This window comes from Berghia stephanieae, chromosome 8 (assembly GCF_034508935.2).
Source record: "Berghia stephanieae isolate SIO BIC M18660-M18661 chromosome 8, UCSD_Bste_1.3, whole genome shotgun sequence".
Lineage (NCBI taxonomy): Eukaryota > Metazoa > Mollusca > Gastropoda > Nudibranchia > Aeolidiidae > Berghia > Berghia stephanieae.
In genome coordinates this window covers 46,029,671-46,048,232 of record NC_088367.1, presented here as the reverse complement: position 1 = coordinate 46,048,232, position 18,562 = coordinate 46,029,671, and the positions used below count along the sequence as shown (strand labels likewise).

General features: G+C 35.3%; 1 protein-coding gene across 1 annotated transcript in view; it reads left to right on the top strand.

The window, feature by feature from the left end:
- The first annotated feature begins 2,232 nt into the window (after positions 1-2,232).
- LOC144978768 (uncharacterized) overlaps positions 2,233-18,562 on the top strand; it is a 132,427-nt gene continuing 116,097 nt past the window's right edge. The window contains exon 1 of the mRNA XM_078925241.1: positions 2,233-2,621. The gene's annotated coding sequence lies outside the window, so the exon portion shown is untranslated. The remainder of the gene's footprint in view (positions 2,622-18,562) is intronic.

The window sequence follows — 18,562 nt, the reverse complement described above, 5'->3', positions numbered from 1 at the left end:
AAGGATCTCGCTTTGAAGGACACGCTCAAATGTGTCAACGTAGAATATGCTCGAACTAAAAACTGTAAAAGTAAATATAAGAAAGATAGATAGATAGATAGATAGATAGATAGATAGATAGATAGATAGATAGATAGATAGATAGACAGATAGACAGATAGATAGATAGACAATAGATATATAGTAGATAGATAGATAGATAGATAGATAGAGAGAGAGGGGGGGGGGGGGGGAGGAGGAGAGAGAGAGAGAGAGAGAGAGAGAGAGAGAGAGAGAGAGAGAGAGAGAGAGAGAGAGAGAGAGAGATTATTGAAAAATATCAAAAAATATCTTTAAAAAATGAATTGAATATTGACTGCCTCCCTCTTCCTCCCTCTCAGGTGAAGAATCCCACAAGGGCCATGATAAAATCTCTTCGAGAACTAATACAGGGAAAACAGATAATATAGGGGAGAGACGACACAGCAATCCTCTAAAAAGATAATTAATTCATTAATTAATTTAAAAAAAAAAAAAAACAAAAAAAAAAAAAAAAAAAACCAACAAAAATCCCGCGTATTTGAAATTTTAGCCCGAAAACTCGTCCTTCAAATATCAATCGATTGAAACTCATTTGGCAAAAACCACCAAACCTGGAACTTCGCGGAGTTCCGAGTTTGAGAGTTTTTGTTCAGAAAAAGATTTGAGTATAATTGAGTAATATCCACTAAACGTGCTCAAAGCGCTTTCCAAAGTTTTCTTAGCCAGCATAACACTTAACATGTGGGACGAGACATGAAAGGCGATATTTCAGTTTTTTAATCGATCGCGACAACGCTATTAAAGATCAGGTACTCATTTTACACCTGAGTACAGTGAGAGAATGTGAGTAAAGAGACTTTTCCAAGGACTCAGCTTTGTGCTGCTCAGACGAGAACTCAAACCCAGGTCCTACCGGGTCCGAAAGCGAGTGTCATACCACAAGACCACATAGCCAACCATGCATTATTTATAGAAGGAACGGAATTGACGCCACTCAGCTCTTTGTCATTGTTTTTAGCCAGCCTTTTTTATGAGTAGTTCTCACTAAATTTTTCAATTGGGCTACACGTGTTCAAAGTTACACATAAAGATAAAATGAAGTTGAAGTCACTCAGTCTTTATTATTGTTTTTAGCCATCTGCGTTTATGAATAATTCTCACTTAACTGTATTAACCAGACTATAAAAGTTTACGGTTACATATAACTTTGTGTCTTGGTCCGTTATACCTCCGGATGGCAATGTTGTGAGCTTCCCAGCCAAGTGCATACTATCTGAGTAGTTCGAAGATGACGTCACTCAGGCCTTTGTTATTGTTTTTGCCATCCGCGTTTGTGAGTTGTTCTCACTAAACTGTATTAACCAGACTATAAAAGTTCATGGTTACACAGAGTTTGTGTGTTGGTCCATTATACTTCCGGATGGCAATGTTGTGAACTCCTTGGCCTAGCGCATTCTATCTATAGATAGTATGCAGATGACGTCACTCATGCCTTTGTTATTGTTTTTGCCATCCGCGTTTGTGAGTTGTTCTCACTAAACTGTATTAACCAGACTATAAAAGTTCATGGTTACACAGAGTTTGTGTGTTGGTCCATTATACTTCCGGATGGCAATGTTGTGAACTCCTTGGCCTAGCGCATTCTATCTATAGATAGTATGCAGATGACGTCACTCAAGCCTTTGTTATTGTTTTTGCCATCCGCGTTTGTGAGTTGTTCTCACTAAACTGTATTAACCAGACTATAAAAGTTCATGGTTACACAGACTTTGTGTCTTGGTCCGTTATACCTCCGGATGGCAATGTTGTGAGCTTCCCAGCCAAGTGCATACTATCTATACATACGTTCAAAGTTACACATAGTTGTGTGTGTCGATACGTTTTATTCGGCTGTCAAATGTTAAGAGTATTACACCTAAACGCATAGCAGCAATACTAGAAACCGCTCTTCTTCTTTTTCAACATTTCGTGTTTGGCACGAATCTTGTCCGGCATACGCTTCTTGTATGTTAGCGGCGCGTATGTGTGTGTGAGAGTGGGGTGGGGAAGAAACTGAAAATGAGGGGTTGCACACATTTTAATTCACGTCGGAATGTGTGTGAAAACAGCGTCGTTGAGTGTCGCCGTGTCGTCCGTCGGTCGGCTGGGTGGTGGGTGGGCGGGGTGGGTAGGTGGGGGCGCTGATATAAATGGACGGGTGATAACTCACGCACATTTGGCAAATTGGTAGTAGACTTTTGAACAACTCAATATTATTGACACCATAAAAATTTTAATGACTTGATAGAATAATATATTCATATATTTTTGTGGTTTATAAGAAAGATACAGGTTTTTGGAAAAATCTGATCTGTCTATACTGGATATTATACGTATATTATTATATTAATTTTTCCTTGATTGTATTCGGTATTTTATTAATTATAATTATTATAAAACATCTGTTAAAAAACCCTCCAATTTTGTAGACAAGAAAAGAATTGAATTCAACTTTGAAAAGGTTTGGAACATAAACAATAACGCACCTATTCCTCAATCGTATTTCGAGTTTATTGACTTGGCAAGAGAGTGAGCTCACTCACCATTGAAACGAACCAACGGTGAGTAAAGATAAGATATTTAAAATTGTTTAAAAACTTTTAAGTGACGTCACCGCTTTGGGATATGAAGATGATAACAAGTGACCGATCATCTCAAATTGATATACTATTCCACCCCTCTCCCTAAACGGTAACGCGTAATGATTAAATTAAATTGAGCTTTATATAGCGCGATATCCACTAAATGTGCTCAAAGCGCTTTACAAGGGGTCCCTGGTCAACAGCAACATTTAACATGTAGGGCGGGACATGCCGCCTGTTAGGCGATATTACAATTTTTCGGACAAAGACAACGCTGTTAACGGTCAGGTACTCATTTAACACCTGAGTACGGTGAGAGAAAGTGAGTAAAGAGCCTTTTCCAAGGACTCAACTTTGCGCCGAGCGCGAGGCTCGAACCGAGGACCTTCCGATCCGAAAGCGAGTGTCATACCACAAGACCACATAGCCGCATGATATCATGTTTACAATAATAATAATTTGTGACGTCAGATTATAAATCGTTATATTTCACTAAAAATTAGATAAAAGTAAAAAGTATCATTTAAATATTTTTGAAGATGTCTTTTATTCAAAGATAACAAAATAGGAATCGGTTGAGGGGTAGAATAAATGATTTTCTTACACTCTTGCGTTTTGGAATTCGAACTTTGTTCTCAAAGCGCACTCGCAAGCTCGTGCAGCGGTTGGGAACACGTCCGGAATTCCAAAAAGCAAGAGTCTAAGAATCGGATATTATTATCCTAGGCCTACCATTGGACAATCCTATCATCTCTTAGTAAATACGTAATCGTAATCATTGAATAAATGCTTTGAACGCTGATAGTCAATTATAAATAATCTTTAAGTGCGTATGAATACAAATCAGACGTTTCTTTCCATTTTTTTTTGGGGGGGGGGGGGGGGGGGGGGGGTGTCAAATGGTCAATCAAGCAGAGGAAGAAAAACACAAATTATGGCGAATTGATGTAATACAACCATACCATTGGATACGAAATATCTAATATTATATCTTACTCGGAGAGGTAACATGAAAGTATTCATTCATTTCTTTATATGTTTATTAAACTCGTTGTTTTAACCCTGCAATAACACATACTCGCAAGCTCGTAGTGTTATTTGGCACGATAAGAAAAAATAACTCGTTTAATTAATACAAAGAAATGAAAGAGTCGACGTAAACCAGATGCTTAAAGTTTGCGCTGAGCTATAAAAAAGCAAAACAAAAAAACAACAAGCGCAATGTCCACTAAACGTGCTAAAAGCCGTTTACAATGGATCGTAAGTCAACAGCAAAGTCGCATTTTCATTATTAATAGAAATCAGCAATTTTTGTTTTTTATTTGGGTTTAACATATCTTACCATAACTTGAGCATTCATATATATATATATATATATATATATATATATATATATATATATATATATATAGCATAATATCCACTAAAGGTGCTCAAAGCACTTTACATGGGGTTCTGAGACACGAGCAACACTTAACATGTAGGACGAGACGCCTGTTAGGCGATATAACCAATATTTTTTGGGCAGAGACAACGCTGTTAACGGCCAGGTATTCATTTTACACCTGAGTACGGTGAGAAAATATGAGTAAAGAGCTCACTCCAGGGTTTCAACTTTTCACGCTAAGAATAAGACTCGAACCATAGACCTTACGGTCCGAGGACCGAGTGTCATACCAGAAATGCATATAGTCGCTTTAAAGTGCCTTTGCTGACGACAGAGGACTTTTTCAAAAAGTCAACTTTCCCAAAATTCTTTTCATTTTGTCATTAACCAGTTAACTGCCATACTTTGGAAAAAATTTGGCCAGAAACTCGTCCTCCAAATATCGATCCCTCTCAATTCTGGGACTTCTCAAAGTCTTCACAAAAGTCCCAGTTTGATAGTTTTTTTCTCTCCCCAAGATGATGGTCATTTAAATGAAAGAGAGGAAGAGAGAGAGAGAGAGAGAGAGAGAGAGAGAGAGAGAGAGGGAGAGAGAGAGAGAGAGAGAGAGAGAGAGAGAGAGAGAGAGAGAGAGAGGGAGAGAGAGAGAGAAAGAGAGAGAGGGAAAATAAGTAGGATTGAAATATCTGTTCAATGTTACAGTTACCATTTAACGTTATAACAAGTGTAACTAAATGACAAATTCCCATATTTATGGACAATAAAGATCTATTATTATTATTAAATCGATCGATATTTGAATGACGGGTATTCTGGCCAAATGATCAAATACCTGTCGATATGACCGGAGACTCAAATGATGGAGACATGAAACTTAGGGGCTCCTTCCGTATGTAGGCGTCCAATGTCAAGTCGGTAAACATGATATTTGTGTATTGATGGTAAGTGTTTAAATAAAATACACACCATTTCTTCCCGCTTTATCATTTGTACAAATACAGCAAAAAAGTTTATAGTTTGAGAGAATTTAGTGAGAAGAAATAAATAGTAATAATAATAAAAATTAAATAAAATTCCCTTTATTTCATCCCATTGGGAGAAATTTGTCTCTAGGGCCTATTCCAAGGGAAGACTGGAATAACTCAGGCGTTAGCCGCAGTGCGTGCAGCGCCGGAAATTGAGCTAGGGCGAGGTTACTTGCTTAAGGCCGGCAACACAGCGCAGCGGCCGGGGTGATCGAACTCGGTACTTTTTGGGTACGAATCAAAAACATGTTATAAACATTTTGAATGAGCGAGAGGATGTTTACCGATTTGAGTCTATCCGGATTTTTTTTTACTGTGGATCCTAATGTCAGAACGCAAACATAGCATCGCACTTATCAACGGAAGAAATTACATCTATGATTCATTTCGATTTTACATTGCCGTATTGATACATTTTTCCTGACATTCAAAGTTGTGTAAAACTGTCTGTGAATGATACAATGCAAGCTATATGAAATTTTGTAATTATAAACAATTGTATAACGAATTTAAAGGATAATACCTATATTAAGCATTTAGTAAGATAAGATAAGATAAGATAAGAAATATACCGTTTGGTTAATGAGATATCACTTTCAAAATCTTATTATAACATACTTTTATAAAATAAAAATATAACCAATAAATTTATTTTGATGAAAAGTTCACAGTGATATGTTACAAAGAATGAAAAATAATAAGGAATGCACCCAAGATTAAGATTACCCGCCGTGAAATCACTGACTTCCGGCTAACAGATGGCTGAGAAACAGTTTAACTGGTGCACTGTAAACTTTTCATCAAAATAAGTTTATTGGTTATATTTTTATTTTATAACAGTATGTATATAATAACGTTTGTAAAGTATAAAATAAAATATCTCATTAACCAAGCGATAGATATCCTGAATTGAGAAGCGAGAAGCATGCGCAATGCTATGTTGACGTTCTCTCTGTAAGGGCATGTATCCTAACGTCAGAAGATATTTCTTTCATGTTAGTTCTTTGTTATTTTTTTGGAGCCGTTTTAGGTCTCTATTTAGGACAGTGTGATTTGTCATGGGTGGTCTGCCCTTTATATCTGTTGCGTCCAGATGGGGTTAAAAAAGTATTCATGTTTTTTTTTGTTTTTTTTTTTTTTGTTTTTGCTGGTATATTTACATATTTGTGACCCTCCGTCGCAAAACGGTATTATGTCGGGGATGATCCAGACCCCAAAAAATGAATTTAGAGATAGAATGATGAGAAATTTGACCTTAGAAGTTTTTGCAATGCAAGAAATAGTCTTTATACTCCAGTATAACGTACAGACATTAAACCCAAGTTGGATATTTGTGGCTATGAATTCAATTTCCCTTACCGAGTGGATCCCGACATAATACCGCTTTGATACGGTGGATCACATTTTCTGAGTATATATGCCCGAAAAAGCCGCCGTCTTGCCTCCAGGATTTGAATAATATACGATTCTTACATTCTTGGTTTGTTGGATTTCTGGATGTGTACCCAACCACTACACGAGCTTGCCAGTGCCCGCTGGGAATAAAGTTCGAATTCCAGAACGCATGAGTTTAAAAAGTCTATATTATTCCAGCCCTTCCATAGGAAACCCTATCATTTCTTAGTAAATACGTAATCGTTGAATAATGAATTGAACGCGGTGAATATAGAGCAGTATAATTAGGTGCCCCAAACGTAAACAATAACAAGTTGCTAGTGATTTTCGTTAGGGGCCGGAAAAATTTACGCACAATATAGGTCTCCCAATTTTGTAGTTTGAGTTGTAGGCAATACACTTTCAGTATTGAAAATATGTTTACATAAAATCTAACAGTTGCAGAAATAATAATATAAGACTAAATTATTCTGAAAATCAGGCTCCGAATAATTCTCGTTTTGTTCACACCAGCGCAATAATTTGCTCTGGTCTAAAAATAGATAGACTGTAAATTTTGATAAATTTTACCTTTTGTTCCATAAAATATCCATATCTAGACATTATTTGATGCATGATCGAGTATTTATGAATAAGTGTTTCTTTTGCCACCTAACAGCCAAATTTTAAAGGTTATTTTTTTCTAAAATTTACATTGGAACGTGAGCTGTCAAGACAGGAACATGTGGTTTGCCATGTGCTTCTAGACCATTGTTTACGTTTGGGGTACCTAATTATACTGCTCTATAAATTTGTATTCAACGATTACAGAATATTTTCGCACATTTTATTGGTGTCAAATAAGGTGTAAAAGACAGCTGACTGATAATCAAAAATAATCTTTTAGTGCGCATGAATACAAATCCAACGTTTTTAGTTTTGCGTCAAATTGTCATTCAAGTAGAAGGAGAAAGATACAAATTATGGTGAATAGAAGTACTAATACCATCATATACCCTTTGGTTACAAAATATATAACAAACTTACTCGGAGAGGTAAAATAAGCGGATTTTTCATTTCTTTGTATTTATTAAAATCGTTATATTTGTATCGTGCAATAACAGACATACTCGCAAGCTCGTTGTGTTATTTGGGCACGATAAAAATACCTCGTTTAATAAATGCAATGAGATGACAGAATCGTACATTATTCAATTACAACTCGAGGTCGTCGCTTTATGTAGAGTGACGTCATTTTTGACGAATGACAGATTATATATATGTTATATATATATATATATATATATATATATATATATATATATATATATATATAATATATATATATATATATATATATATATACGAAGGCCTCGGATGGGTGTGTGAGGGGGGGGGGGTATGCTGCAAGAAACAAACATTATTAATATCAACCTATCAAAACTAGAATTAACCTTTAAAACGTAAAATAAAAATATACTTTAAATCCGATCATGTGACTTATCCCCTCGGCCCCCTTCCCCCCCCCCCCTCCCTCCCCCGCCCTTCATTACAATTAATTTATCTTACCTTTCAAAAACGGAAATTCATTAAAAAAAAAAGAAACAAAGAAAAAATTGTTTACAACTTTAGCATAAACAAGAATTACAATATCTATTTTAACTAACAATAACCTCAATCAGTGTAACGAAAATGTTATATTATTTTTTAAAGAAATCTTAATACCCCTAGGTCTTGGGTTCTGTTGTTTTTCGTATTTTCTTCCTTGTCGCCGTTACATATTTTTAATTCAACTAGCTTAAACTGTAACGGCTTACAGTTTCCTGCGATCAATACAAATTCAAAACATAACACTGTAACGCCACTGCAATACAAAGGTTAATGATTTTGTTACGTAAATACCCCTGAGTCATACGTAAATAAATTGTATTTGAAAACATTTAAAATCAAAGGTCAGGTATAATAACCTTAAAGATTGTTTTTGCAAATCCTGATTATTTCGCGGTGAGCTAATAATCGTTATTTTAATTGCCATAGATACGACGGTGAGTCAAAACGTATTGGGACTCTGCTTATTTTTTTAAAATTTGGATCAATATCACGCATTATACAAAAAGTAAATAATTGGATTCAATAGTCTGATGTCACCTCGCCCAGCAACGGCGGTCATCGTGGTTCTAAACAAAGAAAATCGGTACTTTTTATTCTTCATGCTGGGTATAACTTTTCATATGTCTTGTGATCAGAATGTGTAAAAATAAAAACATGACCAGATTTATAATGTTTCTTCCCCTCTGGATTCGCTTTTATGCTCGTCGGAGAAATATTTAATAAGGGCGACCGCCATTGTTCCGATAGTTTAGAGCTAGTTACTAAGTTACCATGCGTCATTACGAGGGAAGTAACGGTACGACTGTTGAAACGTTTTATGCCCTTCCGCCACGACATCCTAAGACATCGTCGCCTAGGCATTCCACGAAGAAATATAGATGATTCATCAAACAAGATGTCTGATGTCAATATGAATCACCCGTTGTCCAAGTGAGGAAAATTGGGGGTTAATAATCTTGCCCAATGAAAAAGAAAGCGAAAGTGCCTGAAGCGGGGCTCGAACTCGGGACCATCCGGGTCACAGTGCAATGCCTTAACCACTCGACCACTTCGCCCTCATCAAGTATTATACCTCAAGTTAAAAATTGGCATTAGACGATTAGAATGTTTATTCTAAACAGAGTCTCTGCCTCTCTCAATAGCCACTGTCCACCTTTTTGTAAGGTCGTGTTTCATGTCCTCGTAAAACTGAGTTGATTGAACTTTGAGCAATTTGTTCACTACTGTCTTGGCTTCTTCATCATCATCTTTAAAGCGATGTCCCCTCATTGCCTCCTTCAGTGACCAAAAAGATGAAAGTCTTAAAGTGTCAAGTCTGGTGAATTAATAAGAATGGTGAGACAGCGTTGTCCATCAAAATGATGCGATTACCTCCCTTTTCCTGGCACTTGTGTCTCGAAGGGTATTTTATGATGAAGAAACAATCCTTGTTCCATCTCCATATCAGGTCTAACTCGACGAATTCTTGCTTTCAGTTGCTTCAATATCTTATTTGTACCGTTCAGAGTTGACAGTTGTAGGAAATCAACGAGGACTACACTTCTAATGTCCCCAAAACACTGTTGACATGATTTTCCTAGAGGATTCCTCAGCTTTCAAATTTTTGGTCTTTGGGGAAGAGGAGTGTCGCCATTGCAATGATTGTCTCTTTGACTCAGGTTCAACCCATCTAAAACACTACCTCTACAAAATGCCCGAGTTTTATAGACTTTACCAATGCATTTAAAAATGTTACTCGAGGTTTCTTCTTCGAAAACAAGACATTCCATGACAGCTTCCTGTCGCTGACGGACATCCATTGGGGCATCCATTTTGAACTATCATAACTATGTTAACATTTGAAAGAATTAAAATGTTTAACTTTTGGTTTGATGAGTGCATGTATAAGTTCAATTGACCATGTATGGCGTCACATGAAAAAGAAATGAACCCAGTAGTAGGTTTGTCCGATTACCTTTTGACTCACCCTCGTATAACCATAATTGTCATTACCATTATCTAAGTCATCAGTATTATCATCAACTTCCGCACCTACATCGTCATCAGGATAGTCGTTGTCATCATCATCATCATCATCATCATCATCATCATCATCATCATCATCATCATCATCATCATCATCATCATCATCATCATCATCATCATCATCATCATCATCATCACCGTCCTCCTCCTCCTTCTCCACCATCAATTATTGTCTTCGACGTATTTATTTGTTCCGAGCAAACATGTTGATCATTTCCACTAATAAAAATCCGAAGAAAGAAAGTTGTAATCATAAAGATAGGTGAGTGGAGCAGGCACTTATGTTGGTAACAACAAGAGATGAAGTGAGTAGAAAAGTGCCAGAAGATAATAGAGAATAATTTTTTTTTCGTCGCTGTGATCGGGTTTGAACCTGCGACATTATTGGTACGACAACTCCGCTTGGCCCGTGAGAGCGTGACTCTACTGTATGAGCTATCCACGAACACAAAAATATTCGTATCAAACTCAAGTCATTCATTACAAGAGCTCTCTCTCTCTCTCTCTCTCTCTCTCTCTCTCTCTCTCTCTCTCTCTCTCTCTCTCACCGACTACTGGAGACTGCGGGTTCAACACACAACCATCGCGAAGTTACCTGGCCAGCAATTAAGCTTAATAGCCAATATTCTCAACACAAACATGTAACATAGAAACAATTGGGACATTGAGTATGCTCCGGTATATGGGGTGAATTTTTTTTAATTCAGAAAAATGAGTGGAGCAGGCACTTATGTTGGTAACAACAAGAGATAAAGTGAGTAGAAAAGTGCCAGAAGACAATAGAGAATATTATTAATATATATATATATATATATATATATAAAATATATATATATATATGTATATATATATATATATATATATATATATATATATATATATATATATATATATATATATATATATATATTCACATATATGTTATCAATAATCTCAACAACAAAACACCAGAGGAAATACGAAACAACACACAATTATAAATAATAGTAACAACAATAAGGATTTCAACCCCCGAAGATTGCCCAAAGTAAGAAGCATGAAACAGATCTGTAGGAGTCAATAGTAATTCAAATAGTTTATATAAATAAGTATATTTACCACTCCTTTAATACTAAAGCCGAGTACTATTATGTCGTGGCTTTTATTTTAATACGTTTAATATTTATATAATATATATATATATATATATATATATATATATATATATATATATATATATATATATTCTACTCTACCTTCGAACAAAATTAAGACGGGATTAATTCTAGATTATTTACACGAAATATTAGATACTTTTTTATCTCTCATCCATGTTTGACCTAGGTCTCGTATTAACAGGTCGTTGACGTCCACTTATGTTTGCCATGCTACTAATAGGAGACCTTCTGTCGTGTTTCTATAATTAATGCGATGCGTTAAGTAAAATACTCAATAGTTCTACTCACCAGAGGATTCTGGTACAATTGCGCAAAGCTATAGTAATATACGATTCTTTCATCTCATTGTATTTATTAAACGAGTAATTTTTATCGTGCCCAAATCACGCTACGAGCTTACGAGTTTGTGTTATTGCACGGTGAAAATATAACGAATTTAATTAATACAAAGAAATGAAAGATTACGTTTATTCCACCCCTGCAATTAAGATTATAAGTTATTGTTTAACCAAATTAGTACTTCTATTCACCATAATTTGTATCTTTCTCATTCTGCTTGAATGACAATTTGACCCAAAACTAAAAAAGTTGGATTTGTATTCATGCGCACCAAAAGATTATTTATAATTACCAATCAGCTGTCATTTACACCCAATTTCACACCAATATAATGTGCGCAAATATTCTGCAATCGTTGAATAACATTTTTTTTTATTCAACGCTATCAAAGCATTAATCAATGATTACGTATTTACTAATAAATGATAGGGTTTTCTAATGAGAAGGCTGGAATAATTTGTGACTTTTTAAAAACGTATTCTAGTTTATTAGAGTAATGTGAATGCTGATGGTTGAAGCTCAAAGAAATAAATAACAAAATGTGAAATTGAATGTAAGCTTCAATTTAATAAACGAAAACAGATAATGTTGACGTTTCGGGTTTTCCCCTTTATCAACAAAACAGGATGAATGAAACACTACAGACGAATGAGATAATATGTGATAATGGCGTTGTTATTATCTCATTCGTCTGTAGTACTTAATTCATTCTGCTTTGTGGTTAAAGGGGAAACCCGAAACGTCTACTTTATCTGGTTTCGCTTACTCAAATTGAAGATTACACTCAATTTCACATTGTTATTTAGTCTATTAGAGAAACTAAAGTGAGGAGTTATCACCGAATCGGCGGTCTAAAAACAATAACAAGGAGCCGAGTGACGTCATCGTCATTCATTCTATATTATTGGTGATTGCTCCGAAAAAATTTGATAAAGATTTAGAAAGAATAATAAATTGTCTTGACGTCTTACTTTAATGATTTCCTTTACAACTGATGGTCAAGCATTTATTGACCTGTGTCCATCTTTAATTAATTAGGTATTTATAATAATCATATATAATGTATAATAATAGTTACTATGTATCAGCTAATTAATCATACAGACTTATCTCCACGTTATTGCAACATATTGCAGCTTCGTGAACTAATTCCTGATTGTCCGGTTAACTCACTAAATCCTAAGATTGTTTTGCTACTTTTCAAAATTGGAAAAAATGTATTAAAATGAGCATGTGCATAGAAAGTTTTTTCAACTACCATTGACATGTAAAAATTAAAAAAAATTAGCTTTGATAATTTGTCCCATAAAAATATATTAAATAGGCATGGGGTAAAAGTAACCCGAGTAAACTACGGATATAACGGTGTTAGGGTTGAGTGAGTTCAATAACAAATAGCCAAACAGAGGTTGATATACCAAGGAGATCAAAATGAAAAAAATTCAAATAAAGAATCGATGGCAAAATAAATAAGGAAATAGTTAAATAAATAAATGAATGAATAAATAAACAAATAAATAAATAAATGGATAAATAAAACTAAGAAAATGATGACAAAATCTTATTTTGAAAAAAATGTTCCCACAACAATGAGGGTTGTTTAATATATGATTCTTTCATCTCTTTGTATTTATTAAACGAGTTATTTTTGTCGTGCCCAATAACACAACGAGCTTGCGAGTATGTCTGCCATTGCACGATAAAAATATAACGAATTTAATAACAAAGAAATGAAAGAATACGTTTTTTCCACCCCTCCGTGTAAGATTATTAGATATAATCTTGTAACCAAATGGTATGGTATTAGTACTTCTATTCACCATAATTTGTATCTTTCTCCTTCTACTTGAATGACAATTTGACCCAAATCTAAACACGTTGGATTTGTATTCATGCGCACCAAAAGATTATTTATAAGTACCAGTCAGCTGTCCTTTACACCTTATTTCACACCACTAAAATGTGCCAAAATATTCCGCAATCGTTGAATACAAATTTTTTTCACAATTCATTATTCAACGATTACGTTTTTACTGAAAAAATGATAGGGTTTTCTAATGGAGGGGTGGAATAATTATAAATAATCTTTTGGTGCGCATGAATACAAATCCAACGTTTTTAGTTTTGGATCAAATTGTTATTCAAGCAGAATGACAAAGATACAAATTATGGTGAATAGAAGTACTAAAATCATTACAATTTGGTTACAAAATATCTAATAATCTTACTCGTTGGGATGGAATAAACGTATTCTTTCAATTCTTTGTAATTATTAAACCCATTATATTTTTAACGTGCAATAACACATAGCTACTCGCAAGCTCGCTGTTTTATTGGGCACGATAAAAAATAACTCCTTTAATAAATACAAAGAGATGAAAGAATCGTAAATTATTATTCAATACTCATTGGGATTTTTTTTTGCCTTGGCCAAGAATTTTAACAACTATCGCTCTTTTACGGAAATGGAAATGCACTGATGGGGGGGGGGGGGGGGGGGGGGGGCTATCTCGGTCGTTTGCATTTTAGTTCTAGTTATTTCAACGATGAATACTAAAGACAAATATCAAATTAAGATGATGTATGAATAAACGGCATTTGCCAAGAGACCAAAATTAATATGACAATTTATTGTTGGGTACCATTGGTTGCGTTGTGTTATTATAGTGTAAGGTAATAAATTATAACCCTCCCAAAAAAACGTCCCAAAACACAAACTCCTTCCCTGAAAAGAACAAAGACAAAGACAAAAAAAAAAAAAAACAAAACAAAAAAACAAAAACAAACAAACAAACAAACAAACAAACAAACAAGAACAACAAACAAACCAGCCATACAAGCACACATACACCAACACAAAGAGATGGATAGAGATAGATAGATAGAGAAATAGAGAGATAGAGAGAGATATATAGAGATCGATAGAGACAGAGACAGAGAGAGAGAGAGTGTGTGTGTGTGTGTGTGTGTGTGTGTGTGTGTGAGAGAGAGAGAGAGAGAGAGAGAGAGAGAGAGAGAGAGAGAGAGAGACTCGGAATTCCTATGCTTACCTTGGACTTTTTCTGAACTTTCTCATAACGATCCTGACGTCCTTAGCTCATATTTCATAAGCACACGTACGGCAGCCCAAAAACTACACACTTGAATGAATAAGAGAACTGTGTACTATACAAATTTGGCGGAAAAGTCAAAGACGAAGATATATTATGACCATTATATCGATGAATTGTGTCCATCGCGATGTAGATGATAAAAATAACAACATGACTTTCTGATAATATATATTTCCCTATAGATAGTATGCAGATGATGTCACTCAGGCCTTTGTTATTGTTTTTGCCATCCGCGTTTGTGAGTTGTTCTCACTAAACTGTATTAACCAGACTATAAAAGTTCATGGTTACACAGAGTTTTGTGTGTTGGTCCGTTATACTTCCGGATGGCAATGTTGTGAGCTTCTTTGCCAAGCGCATACTATCTATAGATAGTTCGAAGATGACGTCACTCAGGTCTTTGTTATTGTTTTTTTGCCACCCGCGTTTATGTGTAATGCTCACTGAACGGTATTATCCCGGCTATAAACGTTCATGGATACACACAGTTTTGTGTGTTGGTCCTTATACTTCCGGATGGCAATGTTGTGAGCTTCTTTGCCAAGCGCATACTATCTATAATATAAACACGCTTTGAAGAACATTGGATTTGAATGAATGGGCAAGATCTATATTCCCTTTCCATGTGCTCTAGGTTATTGGTCACATTGCAAAGTGAGCTCAAAGTGACCCACATCGTGAGAAGTATTCACAGCTTTTGAACTATCTTACATCACGATTGGTCATTTTGTTCAGCTTGACACACGGGTATGTTTACAACTTTCATAAACAAAGCAGCGTGTTTAGATTTGTTAAAAAATATCAAATCGTTGGACATGAACAAATCATGTGATTGATGACTTGGTTGGACGAAAACATGAATATAGATCGCTCCCATTCAGAGTACAACATGGTAGTCCAAAAAGAACACACTTGGATGAATTGTGTATCATGCAATTTGATGGAAAAGTCAAACACCAAGATAAATTATGCCCATTTTATAGATAATTTGTGTCTATCGCAATGTCAATGATTGTAATGATAATATTACTTTCTGATAATATATCTCCTTTTCTAAACACACTTCTTTGAAGAAAGTTGAATGAGCATGATCTATATTAACTATCCATGTGCTCGAGATCATTGGCCACATTGCAAAATGTGATCAAAGTGATCCACTTAGTGAAACGTGTTCACAGCTTTTTAAATATATACCATCACGATTGGTCATTTGATTCAGTTTGACACATGGATGTTTATAACATTTGTAAACGAAGCAGCGTGTTTACATTTATTAAGAGATATCCAACCGTTGGACAGCAACAAATCATGGGATTGATGACCTGGTTGGAAGAAAACATGAAAAGAGATCGCTCCCATTTGAACGAGTTCAGAGCGCAACATGGTTGTCCAAAAACTACACACTTGGACGAACAACAGCAGTGTGTAGACAGTAATTTGAACGTGATAAGGATCGGTTCCTTCTCTTACGATGAATACTTGTGCGGCTATGTGGTCTAGTGGCTTTCGGATCGGAAGGTCCTGGGTTCGAGCCTCGCTCGGCGCATAGTTGAGTCCTTGGAGAAGGCTCTTTACTAACATTCTCTTACCGTACTCAGGTGTAAAATGAGTACCTGGCCGTTAACAGCGTTGTCTCTGTCCCAAAAATTTGTAATATCGCCTGACAGGCGTCATGTCTCGTCCTACATGTTATGTGTTGCTGTTGGGCAGGGACCCCTTGTAAAGCGCTTTGAGCACGTTTAGTGGATATTGCGCTATATAAAAGCTCAAGTTTTTTTGGGTTTTTTTTTACTACTCGCATCCTCTCAAAGCTTGCACGTAGAAGACAGAGACAACGCTGTTAATGGTCATAATTTATTTTACACATGAGTACGGAGAGAGAATGTGAGTAACGAAATGTATGTTATTTTATGTGAGAGAGAGAGAGAGAGAGAGAGAGAGAGAGAGAGAGAGAGAGAGAGAGAGAGAGAGAGAGAGAGAGAGAGAGGGGGGGGAGAGGGAGGAAGAGAAAGAAAATTAGTGTGAGACAAGTTATATTGTTAAAATAAGCTTTTATATAGCGGAATATCCACTAACCGTGCTCAAAGCGCTTTACAAGGGGTCCCTGACAAACAGCAACGCGTAACATGTAGAACGAGACATGACGCCTGTTATGCGAGATTACATTTTTTTTTCGACATAGACAACGCTGTTAACGGCCAGGTACTCATTTTTACGATCAGAGAATGCGAGTAAAGAGCCTTTTTCCAAGGACTCAGCTATACACCGAGCAAGGCTCGAACCCAGGACCTCCCGATCCCGAAAGCGAGTGTCATACCACATTAGGACCACAAGCCTTGTTCTAAGCGCTGTACAATTACTTTCCCCAGCCAGTAGTAGTAGCACATATAATTTTGATATTAATTTAGTCCCAGACTACGCTATTTACGCCTGCTCGATCGCAGGTGTAAATTTCTCCCGTTTAGTCCCTCGTTTCGTCTAGGACTTTGTATAGTCCGGCTTCATGAATAGCTCGTAACGCGTTTTAGCCCGAAATATTGGATGTAGATAGTAAGAAGTTGATGTCACTCAGGTCTTGTTATTGATTTTTGCATCCGCGTTTAATGAGTTATTCCCACTAAACTGTATTTTCAGACTATAAAAGTTCATGGCTACACAAAGTTTTCTGTGTTGGTCCGTTACACTTCCTGGTCGCAATATTGTGAGTTTCTTAGCAAAGCGCATACTATCTATAGAAGGAACGAAATGGACCTCACTTGATCTTTGTTGTTTTTAGCCGCCTTTTTTTTATGAGTAGTTCTCACTAAATTCTATCTGTCAATCTGAGTTCAAGGTGACACATAGTTTTGTGTGGGTCCTTTATATTCGGCAGGCAAACGCTGTGAGTGCGACAATAATAATAATAATAATAATAATAATATAATAATAATAATAATAATAATAATAATAATAATAATAATAATAATAATAATAATAATAATAATATAATAATAATAATAATAATAATAATAATAATAATTAATAATAATAATAAATAATAATAATAATAATAATAATAATAATAATAATATAATAGTAATAATAATAATAATAATATAATAATAATAATAATAATAATAATAATAGATCTTTATTGTCCATAAATATGGTAATTTGTCATTTAGTTACACTTTATATAACGTTATATGGTAACTATGATATTGAACAGATATTTCACTCCTACTTATTTCTCTCTCTCTCTCTCTCTCTCTCTCTCTCTCTCTCTCTCTCTCTACATCATCTCTTCCTCTCTTTCTTTCACGCGTGCGATATACACAACATACACAGATTAATTTCGTTTTCAATTTGTTACAATTGTGGCAATTCGACACAATAAATCTTATCATCATTATCAGTTGGTCAATTAATCTAACATTAAAAAAATTAATCAGTCAATCAATTAATCAACACATCAGTCCTTGGTTTTGCTTTACCATATGAAATATTCAACATTTCTATTGCTGATAGAACGAACGTTGATGTGTACTTGTTAGTTCTACATTTAATCTGACAAAACCTTCTCCCGGACCGTAGGTATGTATGAGTTGCATTGTACATTAGTACGACACCTATAAGGTGCTATGCTACATCAGCATAAAAGTGTCACAGTCATAGGGAATTCACATATTGGGACCAAGCACGTCAGTTCCTGGCTAGAGTCACAATTTCGTCAATGGGCATAGAATCCAGCCCATGTAGTAGAGTGCCTGTAAAGATTAAATTCATGCTATAAAATATGTTTTTTTTATTGATGGTAATTATAATTGTGAATGCTTTCCTTCCCATTGCTTTTCCGTGAATTCTTTCTACGCCATCAAGAGGATGATTTAACTTACTCAGTCCTAGAGAT